Raw genomic sequence first — 17431 nt, 5'->3', positions numbered from 1 at the left:
AAAAAAAATCAGATTTCATAGCAATCACAAGCCATATACAACCATCTCTCAAAGTACATAAATAAGTTGCACTCTGCTAGCTGGATATTACAAAGTGTGGCATTTCTCATTATGCTAGAACCACACAACGTCAGAAAGACTGAGGCACTAGGAAATATAAAATGAAAAGGGTGGGGTGCAATTTCAAAATTAATCTCCATACTGAAGTTTAGTTTGCAAGCTTCTCAGGGCAACAACAAACTATATTTTCTGCAATGCTACACTGTAGTGCACCATGTCCAATAATCCTGGCATATGGGTTCCATCAAGGTAAAATGAACATGACAAGCAATTACATTTTTCTCTGGTGGTGCAACAGTGATGAGGGAAGACAGACAAAACCTGGTGGTCTCTCACTTCAATGCCTTGCTTCTTTCATGGTTGCTATCTTCACAAATTTTTCCTTCTAGTCATCACCATCTATGCCAATGTACTGCACCAACAAGATTTTAGCCATGATATTAAAAATATTTATTGTTTCACAGACTTCTGAATGTGCAGTTTCAAATACAAAAGCAATCACTTCACAACATTCTTACAGCTGGAAATAGTGGACAGAAGCCACCACCAACAGCAGCAAAGTAAAAACTACGTGTATTCCTCCCTCAATTCCCAATATGGTTGCACATTTAATACATTGAAGAAAACTAACAACATTTGAAATAATACAGCCCATCATTTGAAGACTCTGAAAACAGAGCTAAATAGAAGAAAATATATCTAAGAGCATAACAATAGAGTATCTTGTAAAGCAACTCAGTGTGATTCAAGTATTGCTTGTAAGTGCTTGTCTGAAAAACATATTTCTTTACCTTTTTACATGCTCCCACCACGTTTCCCTAGAAACAACATCATGCAGTCATCCTACACTAAGCCTGAAACACTCATCATCTACTGTGTGATAACCCAACCAACGCAAAATGAGACAGATTACCAATACATCTTTCGTCAAGTCCTGTAAGAGGGTTTGCTCTTCTGCTAAATGTAATACTTAATGTTGCCTTGTTCTGTTTTTTTTTTAAACAACAACATCACACTTCTGTGGTTCCCTCACACATGGAATATCTCCTTCCAAGGTCTGTTCTCATTTTCTAATAAAAAAAACTTCTGTCCTTTTAAGATCTATCAGTTCTATTATACTAGGCATAAAGACATAGCCAAACAAATGTTTTAAGAATGTGGATAAAAATCTGGATGAATTTCCCCAAATGTCAGTAATTTCACATTCACACTTTGGGACATGCACATTGCACATCAATTTTCATGTATACAAACAACTAGAACCACTTGTTCTCTGAACAAAAAAGGAAATACTTTTGTTATATGTAAATGACTACTATATTCCCTTGAAGATATACATAATCAGAGGGAGGGAGTGGAAAGAGAAATACTGCATTCTGCCTCCCCTTGAGAGTGGATGTTTTCCTTGCTCATAGGGATTTCAATAGCCTCTTCTGCCTCTCTGGCTGTGAAAGAGGCAATGCAGCAAGAGAAATTACAGAGCAAGACTCATAATCTATGTCCACTGTACTGTGACTTTTGAGCTTGTATCACATACAAGCCCAGAAGCCAATCTGCATTGGCCTTAGTATGTTTTGAGTCTAAAATGTACTGTAAACTTCATGAACCAAGAAGCCACTATGCATACATCCTTTCATTCTCCAGTTTTTCAATCACAGCACTCTATTAAGGGCTCCCACAGTGACATGAGGAAACTAAATTTGCCTTTGAGCCATTAAAGTACACCACTCTCTTTCATATACATAATTTCTTTTACACTGTGAAAAAGGAATTTGTTGTTGTTTCACGCCTTCACATCATTTCTGACTTATGGTGACTCTAAGACGAACTTGTCACAGGGTTTTCTTGGTAAGGTTTGTTCAGAGAGGGTTTTCCATAGCCTTCCTTAGAGAATGAGAGAGCATGACTTGCTCAAAGTCACCCAATGGGTTTTCATGGCTGAATGGGGATTCAAATCCTGGTCTCAGAGTCACAGTCCGATGCGCAAACCAGTATATCATGTTGGTTCCAATGAAATTAGCCAAATTCGTTTTTGTTCTCAAGAGTGTTCATACAACCCCATAGACAACCAACATAGGGAGACTTTATACAGGTCTCAACTTATAAGGAAGACACCATATGTTTAGAAGGTACCATTCTGTTATCTAATAAAACCAAATACCTGTAAAACACAAATAATGTCTTCTGTAGGACACAAAGACACTGAAAGGTTCTTCTTCATCCAGCAGTAGTGGAATGAAACAGAGAACAATTGCATTCATCTTGGTTCAGTCAGTCTCTCAAGTTTGCCAAGGCATTTGATCAAGGTTATCCATATCTTTTGTTGACACTGGAAATGAAAATAAAGGGCTGGGACACACAAGCAAACAAGGTCTACAGGCAAGTTTCCTAATGGAAACAGAAAAGGAGCAGGGGATAACTACAGGGCATTTAGCCTCCCAGCTTACTGTATGTGTTGTTGTTTTGTGCCTTCAAGTCATTTCCGACTTATGTCAACCCTGTCATGAGTTTTCTTGGCAAGAGTTGTTCCGAGGAGGTTTGCCACTGTAACCCTTGAGAGTATGGGGAACTGAAATTAGCTCAAGGCAGTGATGTCTACTGGCTAGGTTACCAATCCCTTTGTGTACCAAGTCAAGCGGCAAGTCCAAGGCAAGAGGGATTTGAGCACAGGGCTACCTGAGTTGTTGACTCTTTGGTGTCAGCCCATTGTTGGCATGTCTCTCCTCCTCCAGAGTCTGGAAAAACACATATCAAGCAACTCCTAGTGCTAGCCTACATGTGATAGAAGGGTTATAGTAATGGGTCCACAGCAGGGTCATAGAAGGGCCATTTAACCTGTATTTTATTGCAACTCTAATATCAAAAGAGGAGGGGGTCTCTCCAGTGCTAAAACCATTGCTGTCCCCTAAGTCAGGCCTCTACCATATATGAACACTAGTGAGCAGCTAGAATTTCTTTTGAGGCCAGGGACTTCAGTTGAACCATTCACTGCAATGGTGACGATGTTGTGCTGACAACAGACGTGATGCAGCTGCCTAGCTGAGATAAGCAGGTCTAGAGCTGATTGGTTCCTGAATGAAGACCATTTAGAAAACACATGTGCAGTGCTTGAATTTCATGATGGAAGGATGGCAAGAAATATAAATATTAAATAAAGTCAATGTTTCTGTAATTTAGCATAATCAGAAGATACACACCTTTATGTTCTCTTTAACAAACATATTTTGAATGGTCTAAGCTTGAGTACAGCATATTTGACTGAATAATGTTAAGAAACAAACCTGTGCCAAATATGATTATTCAGTACTTAGTAAACAGTGAAGTATAAAGTGAACAAACAGATTAAAACAATCTTTTAACAGAAAAGGACAGGCTGTCGCTTTAATCTGATGCTTCTTTTATCTTTTTGAGACTTTTTTACATGCTCAAATTTATATTCATATTCGCTAGAAGTGTAGCAAGCGCCCTAAGCAATGTTTGAAAAGCCCAACACAGAACATAGCCTGTTAAAGGACAGCAGAAGCTCTATGAACATTGTGCACCTTAAAGAAGACTCTTTCCATTTTAGGCCACAGACAGGTATGCACTCTGGCCAAATATACAAAGTAGAGTAAAAAAACAAGCATCTCATACCGAACTATTAGATGCATCTGAGGTAGTAGACTGAAGTCTACAAAAGCTCATATGGTCAACTTCTTTCTTTGAGTTAGTCTCAAAGGTGCTGCAAGATATCTCTACCAACTAAGATCTAGATCTTTGCCCTTTATTAGTGGTTTAGTGACAAAACCTTCAAAAAATCTCCAGAAATAAGAAACACACGTTTCAACAACAGAATCTCCAGCTGCTGGAAGTGTCTGCAGGCATTGACAGCATTGCTAAGTGATGGAGGAAATTGCTGGCTTTTCACCAATTTTGCTCAGATGCTTTAATGGAAGTGGGAATCAAAACAAACCATGTAAAAACAAGCAAAACTGATCAAGAATAAGCTTGGACAAGAAATAGATATTTATTCAAAAACAAAAAGTGGAAAAAATTATGACTTCCTAGGCACCAGTAAAATCACTTGTACTAAATCAATGCCGTTGTGGCATTGCAATCATGTTCTCTTTCACATCTGTTCTACCAGATGCATGCACAATTTAAATGAAAAACCTTATTATAAAATTACCACACTAGCAACCAGAAGTGAAATGTAAGGTAAATATGCTGCTATTAGTACCAGTAGTAGCAGTATTACAACACTGTATTATTATTATTATTATTATTATTAGGATGCAGTGGCTTAGTGCTTAAGACACCAGTTCTGACAATCATAAGATCTGATGGCTGGCAGTTCAAGGCACATGATGGGGGGAGCTCCCGCCACTAGACCTAGCTTCTGCCAACCCAGTAGTTCGAAAGCATGCAAATGCAAAATTAAGAAGGTGCAGCTCATATGATATTAAGGTAATGTATCAGTTACATAGAACTTCTAATGATAATGAAGGATGGAGCCATAACTATTTAAAAATATAGTCTTTTTAAAGATTGCATTTAGAGAATACCAGCAACAACCTATCACATTTTATGGCCATTTAGCACAACACACTACAGCAACAGACAAATAAGGCATTGGCATGTGAAAGAATGAACTAGTTTCTTCACCTTCTAATACTAGTTTAATAATTCACTACGCTACTGAATAGTTAAATACAATGCTGCCTATTGTTTCCACACTACAGTTATTCTTCAGATCTGAAGCCAACTATGCAAGAGTTTAGAAACCAAATTCTCTGAAGTCCATCAGAGACCTAGTGGTAAAGTGTTACAATTTACCCTGTGTCAGTGGTATCCAAAATGGAGACCAAGACCCCTGACATGTGAGAGAATTGGTCAAGAAACCTGGAGACCATGCTCTTTCCTCCTTCTCCTTCCCAAACTTTTTTCACTTGGAGGGGAAGAGAAAGGCAAAGAGGATGCTTAGAGCCTTTGCCTGAAGGAGGAGAAAGAAAAGGAAAGCTATTTCCTCAAAAAATGTTAAAATATGAATGTACCTCAATGTATGAATGAAAATACACACACTAAACAAACAAAATATTTTAATCCATATTCTATGTCAAGCAGGGGTGTGTGACGTCTGACCATAGATGTAAAGGAGGTCATAAAGGTAAAACATTTGAGAACCACCTCCGTCTGTGATACAGGGAGCAAACACTTATACATAACACTTGAAGCAAGCCCACTGAACACACACTGCATCATCAGAGAAGTAACTACAGGCTGAGTCTCCCTTACACATAATGCTTGGGACCAAAAGTGCTTTGGATTTCAGATTCCTTTTTTGCGGGGGTTTGGAATATCTGTATTTGCATATACAGTACATACATAATGAGATAGCTTGGAGATGGGGCCCAAGCCTAAACACAGAATTCATTTATGCTTCATATACATTGTACACCCATAGCCCAAAGGTAATTTTATACAATATTTTAAATAATTTTATGCACGAAACCAGGCCTATGTATACTGAACCATCAGAAAGCAAAGGTATCACTATCTTAGCCACCAATGAAAGAAGTTTTGGTTTTAGGAATATTTCGGATTTTGGGGGGATGTTCTTTGGTGGTGGTTTCCAAGCATCTCTGAACAGCAGGCGAAGTAAGCAGACTCCATGTCCTTTCCCCACAGGAATGGTGGCACAGGTACTTTTCTAACCACTGTTGTCAGGAGCAGCAGTAACCTGGTGATCACAATGTTCTATCTGACTATCAAAACAGACCTAAAATTATAGATGTTTTTTAAAAAAGTACACACTGTAGAAATTCATTAACGTTCTGTTCTGAGAAGAGAAAATGGTATACGACTCAGCTGTAAACCTAGCTAATAAACATTAGGTTCACTTTGTGACATACCACACACTGCATCAGAACTCAAAAAAGTTACTTTAGGGATTAAAACATGGAGAATACTAGCTAGGGGATTTTCTGAAATGTAGTTCAAAAAGCAAGTCTTACAAGCGTTGAGCTACACAAGTATATTACTATAAAATCATCAGTTAATGTTTGGATTTCAAACAAACAAACTAGGATGCCAAACTGACAGCAAGATTACATGAAGTTACTTCAGTCTGAATGTAACCTGAAAGGATGCTAACTTTGGTTTTCACTGAAATTTGAAGTTAAGTGACAAATGAACCAGATTATTTATGCAGTTCTTTCAAACTATTTTTACTCATTAATGGTGAGAAGTTCTGTTAGGACTTCTTGGAAGTGCCAAACATAAAGTTCTTCCTTTCTACTCCTCAGCTCTGCTTTTTAGAGAACTCAAATACTGACACAATTTCAGATCAACAGATCCTCTTGGTAGAAGTAAAAAGGGGGATGGACGCCTGTACATTCTGGCTAGGATCCAAAGAAATACTTTGGCACAGACAAGCCCTTCAATAAAGAGTAAAAAAGCCTCCTGCCATCCGTACACTTTGAACAGCACACCGCCACAAAAACATAGGAAACTGCCTTATATTGAGTCAGACCATTGGTCTATCTAGACCAGTATTCTTAACTCTGACTGGCACAGCCTTGCCTAGGTTCCAGGCAAGATTTTCTTCTAGCATTACCTGGGGATCTATGAAATTCTTTGGGAAGCTCTTTTTAAAGTAGTAAGCACATTTGAGTTTGCATGACATTTGTTAATGCTATACTATTCTACATCTGAAATTGCTATTTAAATTCCTCAATGCTTACACCCCTTTGGTATGATTTTTGTGGGGTTCAAAAAGGACCACACATTTATTTAGAACATTTCCATCCTGACTGTCCTTCTATATTCTGAAGATGCTATCACAAGGTTATAAAATATTAAAAGAACTTTATATAAAAAAATAAATTTATATAAAAATATAAACAACTGGAGGGCTAGCAACTCCCCATCCCTTCAATATGGCAATGTTTGGTTTATCTTTAATTAGTTTCTATTACCAGTTTATGAGTTGGTACGAGGCTATGCACTCTTTGATTTTATAACCTGATAATAGTGAATACCATCTTTACAGCTGAGCATATATACCAACATAGATTAATACTGGCCAGCACACACTGCCCTGTAGCACAAGAAGAAGCTGTTAAAAATGCTTCTCTTGCAGTTAAAATAATTGATTTAAAATTAAACTGACATACCAGTAGCTCTTCCATGCTGTTCCCTACAGACAATTACATACTGTACTTTTGTTCGTTGTTTTCTAAACCGAATGTTTCTAAATGTTACATGAAAGCCTTTCAAGGGATCTGAATTGTAATTTTCTTGTGTATGTTTTTCTTTTTTAAACTACAAACTGATTTAGATTATTTTGTTTAAAAAGCAAGACAAAAACTTTAGACATCTTTGCCACCACAATTTGAGCTGGTGATCCAAACACATTTTAATTCCAGCTTCTGAAAAGCAGTGTGAGCATAAGCCTGATGTTATTGTTGTTGATCCCGACGTATGGCGACCCTAAGGCAAACCTATCATGGAGTTTTCTTGGCAAGATTTGTTCTGAGGCAGTTTGCCATTGCACTTCCCCTGAGGCTGAGAGCTTGAGACTTGTCCAAAGTCACCCAGTGGGTCCCTAGAAAGGAGCAAAATGCACGAGGAGAAAATACTATATACAGTAATTCTGCAACCAGCTGATAGTCCATGGTTTGTTTCAACTACGTGGGGCACATGGGAAAAAAATGAGGCAGGAGGCCATAAACAGGAGCAATGAAGAACAGCTACTGCACAGGAACAACAGTTAGGATGAAGTAAAAAGTAAAACCTGCCCCCCCTTCTGTGTGAGCCTTGGTGGCAATAGCATTTGAGAAGTGGCAAAGAATTGCTCTCCATGACTGATAAAACTTATTTTTTCCTCTGAAAAAGTAAGGTGTGCTCCAATACGTAAGAGCAGAGAGCTGAACTCCAAGAGATCCACTAACCACAGTTACCCCTACAACAGCTACAAACCAATAACTGCAGTCATCAGAAAACAACTACCTGTACTGTAATCAGCAGACCAGCTTGCCAAACCTTTTGCCTATTTAATTACTCTGCCAGCCTAAGCAATTGGAGACAATGTCCCTTTGAGGCTCTTAGAGACTCCAAAAAATCCAGATTCAAGCATTACATAAATCTGAACAAAGGAAGTATTTTTTAAAAAATGCTCCAAAGTCCAAGGATCCAGGGTTCTAAGACAAAAAGACATAAATATAATGAACCTGAACACTGAGATAAACTTGAAACTGTTACAGCTTCTCAAACAAACAAACAAACAAACAAACATTCTTTAATATAAAACTGAAAGGTGCTGATGCTTATAGCCAGAAAGTAGGTTCTTGTTAGTTTACAACAGCAATAGGCAACTGCAGAAGGCCCAGGGGCCCATTTTCAACCTCCAGGACCCCCTCATGAGCAACAGTTCAATTGTAAATGTCAATCTTTTAAAATCCAAACTAAATATATCAACCTTTAAACACAGTTGGCACACCCACAATGGAACAATTATTCTATACCCAATGTTTGGCAAGAGTCATCAGAGCGCAGTGGTTTAAGTACTGGACTATGACTCTGGACACCAGGGTTCAATTCCCCACTTGGCCATGAAATCCAGTGAGTGACCTTGGGCCGGTCACATTCTCTCAGCCTGAGGGGAAGGCGATGCCAAACCTCCTCTGAACAAATCTTGCCAAGAACCCCCCATGATAGAGTTGGAAACTACTTGAAGGCACACAACAACAACCTCCATACACCATGCTGATGGAATATTCTGCCATGCAGAGCAACTAATTTAGCATTTAAAAATAGAGCTATATTAGGTATAATGCTAGGCTTGTGCTTTGAAGTAAGAACAGGCTGACAGTAGTGAGAGAGGGGAAGAAGAAGAAAAACGAGTAAATCCGGGAAGAAACAACAGGGTGTGTAAAAACAAACATTAAGCTACACTGCATGTTTTAACTTACAGTGCTTCACAATAACCTGCAAACTTCAAAAAATATTTCTGATTGTTCAATATCCCTTGATGTGGATAAATTCAGATAACATTTTTCATATCCTTGTTGAAAATAATCACTATAATGTCTCAATTTTTCATTATCAATAATCAAACAGAACACTATACTAATAATTATTACAGTATCCTACTGTCATAAAGTCCAACTTCCACTGTTGAGGGCTGGAAGGAAGTAGGATATGTAAAGGTGACTTTCTGTCAGCCTCCCTGCCTGCAGAGAGAGGCTCTACCAAGGGAGGTGATGCCACATTAGAGGCCCCTGCTGTGTTCAGGTGGACTGAAAGCCACCACTCTAAGTCTTTTTGCTGCTACCATTGACTCGCTATGGTCATGGCATCAGCAGCTTTGAATCCCCCAGTGTCCTCAACATAGCAAAGTCATTAGAACTAGCAGAATGAAGAAGGGGAGAAAACACTTGCCCTGTTGACTCCAAATCCAACTGGTGTGGGCCAACAGGGCTTGAGATGATGATGATGTTGTGTGCCTTTAAGTCATTTCTGACTTATGGAGACCTGAAGGTGAACATATGAAGAGTTTTTCTTGGCATAATTTCTTCCAAGAGGACTTGTTTTTGCCATCCTTTGGGACTGAGAGAGTGCTACTTGCTCAGGGTCACTCAGTGGGTTATCATGGTCAAGCAGGCATTCAAATCTTGGTCTCCAGAGTTGTAATCAATGCTCAAACCATGACACCATACCAGCCTGGGATGCTGTACTTAATTTGATACTCTGCTCATCCTTGAATCACTAAGAAGAGAAAATGAAGCTTGCAGGGTCAGATAGGGCTGGCAGTTCTTTCTAGAAAATTATCGTACAGCTGAATATTTCCCTGGTTTACTCAGAATAAAGTTACACTAATCTCAATATTGTTTATTGTACAGCAAAGTAATTAAACTCTTTAGTATAACAGTTGGTCAATTTGTGGTTATCTGTTACTCATTGCTGGTCAATTATTTTCAAGTGGGGCAGATCATACACAATGTTTGTGCAAAGGCAGAGAAGCCAGCCATTCAGTTTGAGAATGAAAAGCATGAAACAGCACATGACAGTGCATAACAGACCAGATTAAGTGCCTGAAGTCTTCCCTTGTAAGAGATACACTTTGAGTGGAAGTTTATTGAGCAGTGGGACCACTTCCAAAAACTAACTAGAAAAGGGAATCCCTGCAAGCACATTAGTTCATTCTATACAAAATCCAGCTAGAAATGCTTTAGCTAATCAGAATTTTTCTATTTCTTCATCCGATCATCAGAACAAAGAAGCAGAAGATTATTATATCATTGTAGCCTTGAGCTATGTAGGATGTCAAACAGCAAGTATGAAGAGAAAATAGAAATTCATTTAGGAAAGTCAATGAATAAATGCTTTCCAAAGCAAATACAGTATGCCCTAATATAGATATATGCATAAGGAAATGCTTCCAATGAATTTTTAAGGAAATTTTAAAAAAGTATATTTTTGGACAAATTATGATATCCCAAACCTCAAGGCATTATCATGCTCTATTAGAGAATAAGGTCTCAAACCTTTCAACAGTGTGGAAACCTAAGGCTATCTTCAAGTTCTTACTGCATGTTCGGTTAATATTCTGCTCTACTTGCAGTTTCATTTATGAGCTTAAAGGCAATAAAATATGAAAGAAAGAAAGAAAGAAAGAAAGATATTATTCTTTGTCCATTTCTACCATCATGTACTCTTGTATCTATAGCTCTATGGGAATTTATTTCCAAACAATAATTTCAGGATTACTTAGCAGAGACTGGTTTTGATCTCAATTTTTAAAAAAGAAAATATAGTTTTAGCAATACAGTGAGCTACAGTTTTAACTGAGAGAACCCATTCCTAGCAGATGTTTTAAGCTACTGCCATCAAGTCCCACAATAAGATCAGTAAATCTGATTTCTTCGAGGATGTTCTCTTATTAGAAAGCCTTTGAAAATCAGACAAAAGTCTTCAGTAACAGGTTTTTATTTCATTAAAGAGATTAAATAACTTAAATGTGAACTGAGATATTATTCAAAAAGATACTACTTTCTACAATACATTAAAAAGGTGAACACATACCAAATTAACTCATAATCTGCTACAAAATTTTGGTTAAAGTATGTACAAGAAACAGGTTGCGTCTTAATTCATATGCTTTACAAATTGTTTGCCATGTGACATAAGCAGGCAACTATTTGAAACACTGCTACATTTACAGAATTAACCTCACAATTTCTGGATCCTGACTAATGCTCACAGACCAAAGGGACATTTGATACGTATTTTATAATACTATTCTGTAATCTTGCCAAGGACTGTTCTCACAGCAACAAAGGAGGCTGGTTCTCCATTTTCAGAACCAATTACTCTGCAGCTTGAGATTGCTTTTAAAACTGTAAACAAAAAGCTATCTGCAGATTTGACATGAGGCTGTTAACAGAGAAAATACTCTAATATGCCCAAACTAAAAGGCCTTCCAGCACCGAGTGTTACCCGATGCTGGGGGCGGGCCTTCTGGAGGGAAGGAGATAAGACTTCTGGGGTGGGACGTCTTCCCCCCATCCTCCCAGGCCTTTATCTGCCACTCCAGAGCGCCTGTTCCTCCTCTTCTCCACCTTCCGCGTGCCACAAAAATGGCTTCGTGTACCATTTCTAGTATGCGTGCCATAGGTTCCCCACTGTGGACATAGAGGTTCCGAAAAGAAAACAAGGCAAAAGTAGGTTAGATACCCAAAAACAAGTCACACTTCCATACCTCTGAAACATGAAACCCAATCATCCCTCTCTCTGTAGGGGACAGTGTTGCAAAAGTCATTACTTGCTGCAGAACTGTTGGCCCTCATCCAACTGCTAATCTCAAGGAAAACAGTAAACCCATTAAACCAACTGCTGAATGGCAAGCAAATACTTATATAAACACCACTCATTCAACTGGCCTACTCTAGTATGCACAGGCAACTCAATGAAGGTGTATTCTGCAATATCAACTTTCAATTAATTTTAATTATTTAATTTAGTGACAGGCAAAGTTCAGCCCTCCATTGCTACTAAACTGTAGCTTCCAAAATTCCTCACCACTGGCTATGTTTACTAGGGCTGACCAAGGCTGAAGTCCCATAACATTTGAAAAACTGCACTTTGCCCACCACTGATCCAAACCAGGAGCAAAAGCAACCAACTGCAAAGGAATAAGGTGAGATTTCTCACCTTAAGACCTCCAGATAGCACCATCATCATTATTATTTTCCCCTCACAATTCAAAAAACTTCTAATCTGGGGGCTTAAACATATGGGTCTTTTTTCCTTCAAGAAATGTTTTTCAGGTGTGAGGGACTGCAATGGAGAGGAGTAGTGAAGGCCAAAAAAAAAAAAAAGGGGGGGGGGAGAATTCAGAGGAAAATCTGGGAGGGGGTCTTTTCCTGAAATCTTTATTTTGTTCCAGAAAATTTGAAAAACAGATAAGGAAATATTTCCTTTAGAACAATGAACAAAATATTTAAGACAAGGTACAGTTCCTCACACTATTGTCCCAGCTAAAGCACATCTAGACTTTTTTTTAAACACTCTAATAAAAATGTTGCTCCTAGAGGAGTATAATGCCCATTATTCTCCATTATGCTAGCAAGAGGGAGAGGTGGGTGGGAAATAAATGGACCAATGCAGCAGGAAGACCATGTTTAGTCTACTGAGCTGATCAGGACAGAATTGTATGAATAGGAACAGACTGTATCGAAAGTTATTGAAAACATTTGCATTGTTTCAGGTGGATGGGTGTGTAGATGGGGTAAGCAAAATGCTGACCAACAAAATAAAGCTCCTTATACATATTTCCCTCCATTCTCAGTAAGTGTACAAGGGAGAACTTCAGAGCAGTAACATTTCCAATATTCACCTGATGTGCTCATGATGCCACTCTATCCCAAAGGCACCTCTCCACAAGCCTCCCAGCAGACATCCTGTTGATTCCGATATGCCAAGAGTAAAGCCACGCGAGTCCAGACCAAATAATGCATACATAGTAAACATGAGTGCAGTAAGTAAACCATGCTTAGAGGTACAACAGACAACAAATAATTGGCTTGAAGACAAAGCACCAGCAGAGTTCAAGCAGCAGCTCAGTAGCAAACCATCTAACTGTGCACAAATCTGATATTGCTATATTATTCAAGCAGCTGTGTACATCTGGCTGCTGCCACATTTACCCATTCACAAACGTTTACAAAGGCCAAGTGATGAGAACAAATCCTTAAGGTGCTTTATCTTCACATTTTGCTATAGCTCTTAGAGTAACTTAGAGCACTTAAATTACAGGAAAACAAGCTAACACCATATGTTCCTTTATAGTGCAGCAGAAGACAAAATGTACTGATAATGAACATAAGGCAATTCCAACACAATTCTCAGATTTTTGTCTCTACTTGATATTTCTTGAACACTACCACTGATTCTTCACAACATTCTTCATGAATATCAACACCCACCTTTGTGAAGTATTTCCCATGATGTTGAGGGGCAGGAAGACAAGACAATTCTCTCATCAGATGCAATAAATGGCTTGAAGATCCAACTGCCAATGGCACAGTAGCCTACAATGTTCTCAAGCATTCGTTCCTCATTATCTTCACCAAGTTTAACAAGAAATTATTCTGGGTAAAGGAATTCCCTTAGAATCACTAGAATCATTATTCTCTAGGATCATATTACTAACAGCAACAGCAGCAACAACAACAACACAGTTCTGTACAACTTAAACAGGGCTCAAAAGCAATTTAGGGGTAATAATTGTAAGTTCCAACTAAAACAGGCCCATCAGATAAACGGAACTCAAATAAGCACTGATCTAACAAATTCCACTCGGTTCGGTTGGCCTTCTTTACTTGGGACTGACCATGAGATTTAACCTTCTGTGTTTACATTTTATTGCACAACATACAGTCCATTTAAAATCAATGTGAACAGCTGCTTACTCCAAGAGAATTCTGCTACGGTACAGAAAGACCATGTCCCAAGGCAAAGTCCAATGCACCAAAAACACCATATAAATGTTTTGTTTGAACCATAGCGATAATATATTTTTAAAGTGACCACCATTATTAAAAATGTTGAACAGCCAAAACGAATCTTCTTAAGGTTAACTGTATATATGTAACATGCATAACAAACTAGTAAGCACATAGAATTATTGCACACATTACCCTCTAAAACTCCCCTTTGGTCTAGAGCTAAAAAGCTAATCTGTTTTACATCTTACGTAAAACTATGCCTGCAAAGGCAACTTTACTCCCACCTAGCTTGTCATTGCATCCCAGGAACTGAAGAGGCTACCCATCTGTCAGATCTTATCTAAGAGAAACAAAGATATCTCTTATCTAAGAGAAACAAAGACTGCAAAATGAAATAAGGACAGGGAACACTAATCTAAATGGAACAGTTTAGATTCAAGCTCTTTTCTTCAACCTTTGCTTATTTTATAATAACTAAAAAAATCTTAGAAAGTGTTGAACAAGATTAAAATAAATGAAAACTTGTTATGAATAGAACTTTTTAAAAGTATGATGCAAATATGCTAAAACACAAGTGAGCCAAGAAGAAAACATTTAAGAAACTACTGACTTTCATATAGTAGTTTACAGAATCTATGTTTGACTCTTCCTGAAAAAAGCAGCTGGCATACTGAAAGTCCAACAGCCCAACCTAAAAGACTTCAAGGAAGCTATAATAAACTGTGTAGAAATGCTAGTATGCTATGGCCTTTTCTTTTCAAATTCTGTAAACACCTATATATAGTTTCGCCATTACCTGTTTATAATCTGTACCGATTCGAGTGATCTGTACAAACTCTGTAAGTGAACATCAGCATTACAACATAGCCAAATGGTTACATAACCAGCTACAGAAATGTCCCTACCACATTTGCTTATATATTTCCCCTACTGCACTTTCTATGCTATCATGCATTAACATGTTAAAATAGAGGTTCTCAAGAAGCAAGCAAGAAAGGAATGTCAACTTGAAAAGGGATTTTGCTTGGTTTTTAAAAGGGGTCTGTTAAACATCTCAGTGATCAGTAAAGCACAGATGAGAACATGCAGCACTGACTGGAAAAGGAGGGGGTAATTTTTTTTATTTTGAGAAGAGAGGTATACAGTATGGCATACAGAATATACTAAGGCCTTTGAGTGCCTCCAGGAAATTAGAAAGCCCCTATCTTGAGAGAGGTGACCTTCAAAGCAATGCCTTAAAAGCAAAAGGCCTGACTGTGATAATCTCATTTTGTTCTGAAATGAAAGGATCCAGGAACAGCCAGCAGTGGGGTTTTGAGAGGAGCCACACAGAGGGAAGCATGTTATTGGAGGAGGAAAAACAGACATGGAGGAGCCAAGGAAAGTCTTCTCTTGCAAAGGAAAGCAAGGAGGAAGGCAGCGTCTTGAAAGCTCTGTTGGGGGAGGAAGGAAGAAGAGAGGAAGCATCTGTTATGTCCAAGGAGCCTTAGGAAAGGAAAACCCCAAGCTGTCTCCAATGAAAGGGTGGCTCCAGCTGAAAGTCTCATGCTGCCCCCAATTGAAGGAAGTATGGATAGGAGAGAAGTATGTGGAAACCAGGGTACGGAGACAGAGCTATACCTATCTATTTATCAATCTATCTATACAGTATATATAAGAGAGAGAGGAAGGAGAAGCAGCCAGGAGTGGAGCTCCAAGACTGAGCACTGAAGAGGAAGTGAGTGAATCCCTCCCTACGAATGAAGTGCAAAGGGAAGGAAATAAATTAATAATGATAATAATAATAATACATTGTATTCCTTACCAGCCTCTCTCCAAGGCTCAAGGCAGGGTGCAACATAGGCTAAAGTACACAGCATCATTTAAGCACTGTATAAAACACTGTTAAGCGTTTTAATACATAAATATAGAACACATTAGAAACCATCTGCATAAATTAATATCCAAATCTGAAATTAGGAGGAAGGGAACCGAGGAGGATTGGGAGGGTCAACTGAGGAGCCCCCGAGGCACCCCTCTTTCCCCCGCTTGGAAAGACAACCTAAATTAAGATCTTTGGCTGCATTCACACTGCAGAAATAATCCCATTTGAGACTGCCCTGGCTCAATGCTAGAGAATACTGGGAACTGTAGTTTTTTGAAACATTTAGGCCTTCTCTGTCAGAGAGCTCTGGGCCACAATAAACTACAATTCCCAGGATTCCACAGCACTGAGGCAAGGCAGTTAAAGCGGTCTCAAACTGGATCTTTATTACTGCAGTGTGTTTTGGACTGCAGGCTGCATCCAGGCTAAAGAAATAATCCGGTTTGAGGCTACTTTAGCTGCCCTGTCTCTGTGCTAGGGAATCCTGGGAACTATAGTTTGTTGTGGCACCAGAGCTCTCTCTCTGACAGAGAAGGCTCAATGGCGCCACATAAAGCCTCATTAGTTGGGTTATTGTTCAAGAGTCAAAGGTCCGAGCCACACTGCAGAAATAATCCAGTTTGAGACCGTTTTAACTGCCCTGTGTCGGTGCCAGGGGAACTTGGGAATTATAGTATATTGTGACACCAGAGATCTCTGACAGGGAAGGCTAGATGTCTCACAAAACACTACAGTTCCCAGAATCCCCTAGCACTGAGCCGGGGCAGCCAAAGCGGCCTCAAACCGGATTATTTCTGCAGTGTGGATGTAGCTACAGTATAAATTAAAATTAGGAGGGAGGGGGCAGGGAACCGAGGGGGAGAAAGAGAAGAAGGAGAAGGAAGAGAAGGAGGAAGAAGAGAAGGGGAAGAAGAAAAGGAGGAGGAAGGGGAAGATGAGAAGGAGGAGGAAGAATAGGAGGAGAAGAGGAAGAGGATCCTGTCCCCTGAAGCGTCCTCCCTTTCCTCCTCCAGGAGAGCAAACCCTCATCCAGTGGCTCCCAGCCTTTGTCCCTCCAGGCGTTTTGGACTCCAATTCCCAGAAGCCCCAGTCACTCTGCTCATGGTCCAGGAATCCTGGGAGTTGAAGTCCCCAAAAATGAAACCCTAGAGGACCAAAGGGTTGAGAGCCACTGGGGGCCTAAAGGAACAAGACCCTGATTTAACAGGCAGAAGGCAAGGGCAGCCTCCCGCTCGAGTCCTGGCCTTTCCCCATGATCCCACATCCCTCCCATCTCTCTCTCTCTGGGGCTTGCAAGGGAAGCTCTTTTTACCCGGGTCCCTCCTTCCTTCCTTCCTCCGAGTCCGGAGCCTCAGCGGCCTCCCCGCACCGGACCCATCGCGGAGGGCCAACTACGGAAGCGCCGCCCTCCTCCTCCTCCTGGGCCCCTGACGAAGACGACGCCCCCGGCTTCCCTCAGCAGCCCCCGCCTCCAAACAAAACGCCCGCCCATTGGCCCTCCAACAAGCGCGGCGCTCAT

General features: G+C 39.6%; 1 protein-coding gene across 5 annotated transcripts in view; it reads right to left on the bottom strand.

Moving 5' to 3' along the window:
- The window catches only part of HYCC2 (hyccin PI4KA lipid kinase complex subunit 2), a 53247-nt gene extending 35902 nt beyond the window's left edge, over positions 1–17345 (bottom strand). For 2 of the 5 annotated variants that reach the window (XM_089519433.1, XM_089519427.1), the window contains exon 1: positions 17225–17345. The gene's annotated coding sequence lies outside the window, so the exon portion shown is untranslated. Of the gene's footprint in view, positions 1–2221; positions 3040–15852; positions 15892–17224 lie in introns of those variants that run through there. The other 3 variants (XM_089519429.1, XM_089519430.1, XM_089519428.1) reach the window with 3 other exon arrangements.
- Between the last annotated feature and the right edge of the window lie 86 nt (positions 17346–17431).

The sequence above is a fragment of the Sceloporus occidentalis genome, unplaced genomic scaffold, assembly GCF_023333645.1.
Source record: "Sceloporus occidentalis isolate IW3139 unplaced genomic scaffold, rSceOcc1.0.p SCAF_4, whole genome shotgun sequence".
NCBI classification, from domain to species: domain Eukaryota; kingdom Metazoa; phylum Chordata; class Lepidosauria; order Squamata; family Phrynosomatidae; genus Sceloporus; species Sceloporus occidentalis.
Note: the sequence above shows the minus strand (reverse complement) of the source record. Positions and strands in the feature narration are given on the sequence as shown.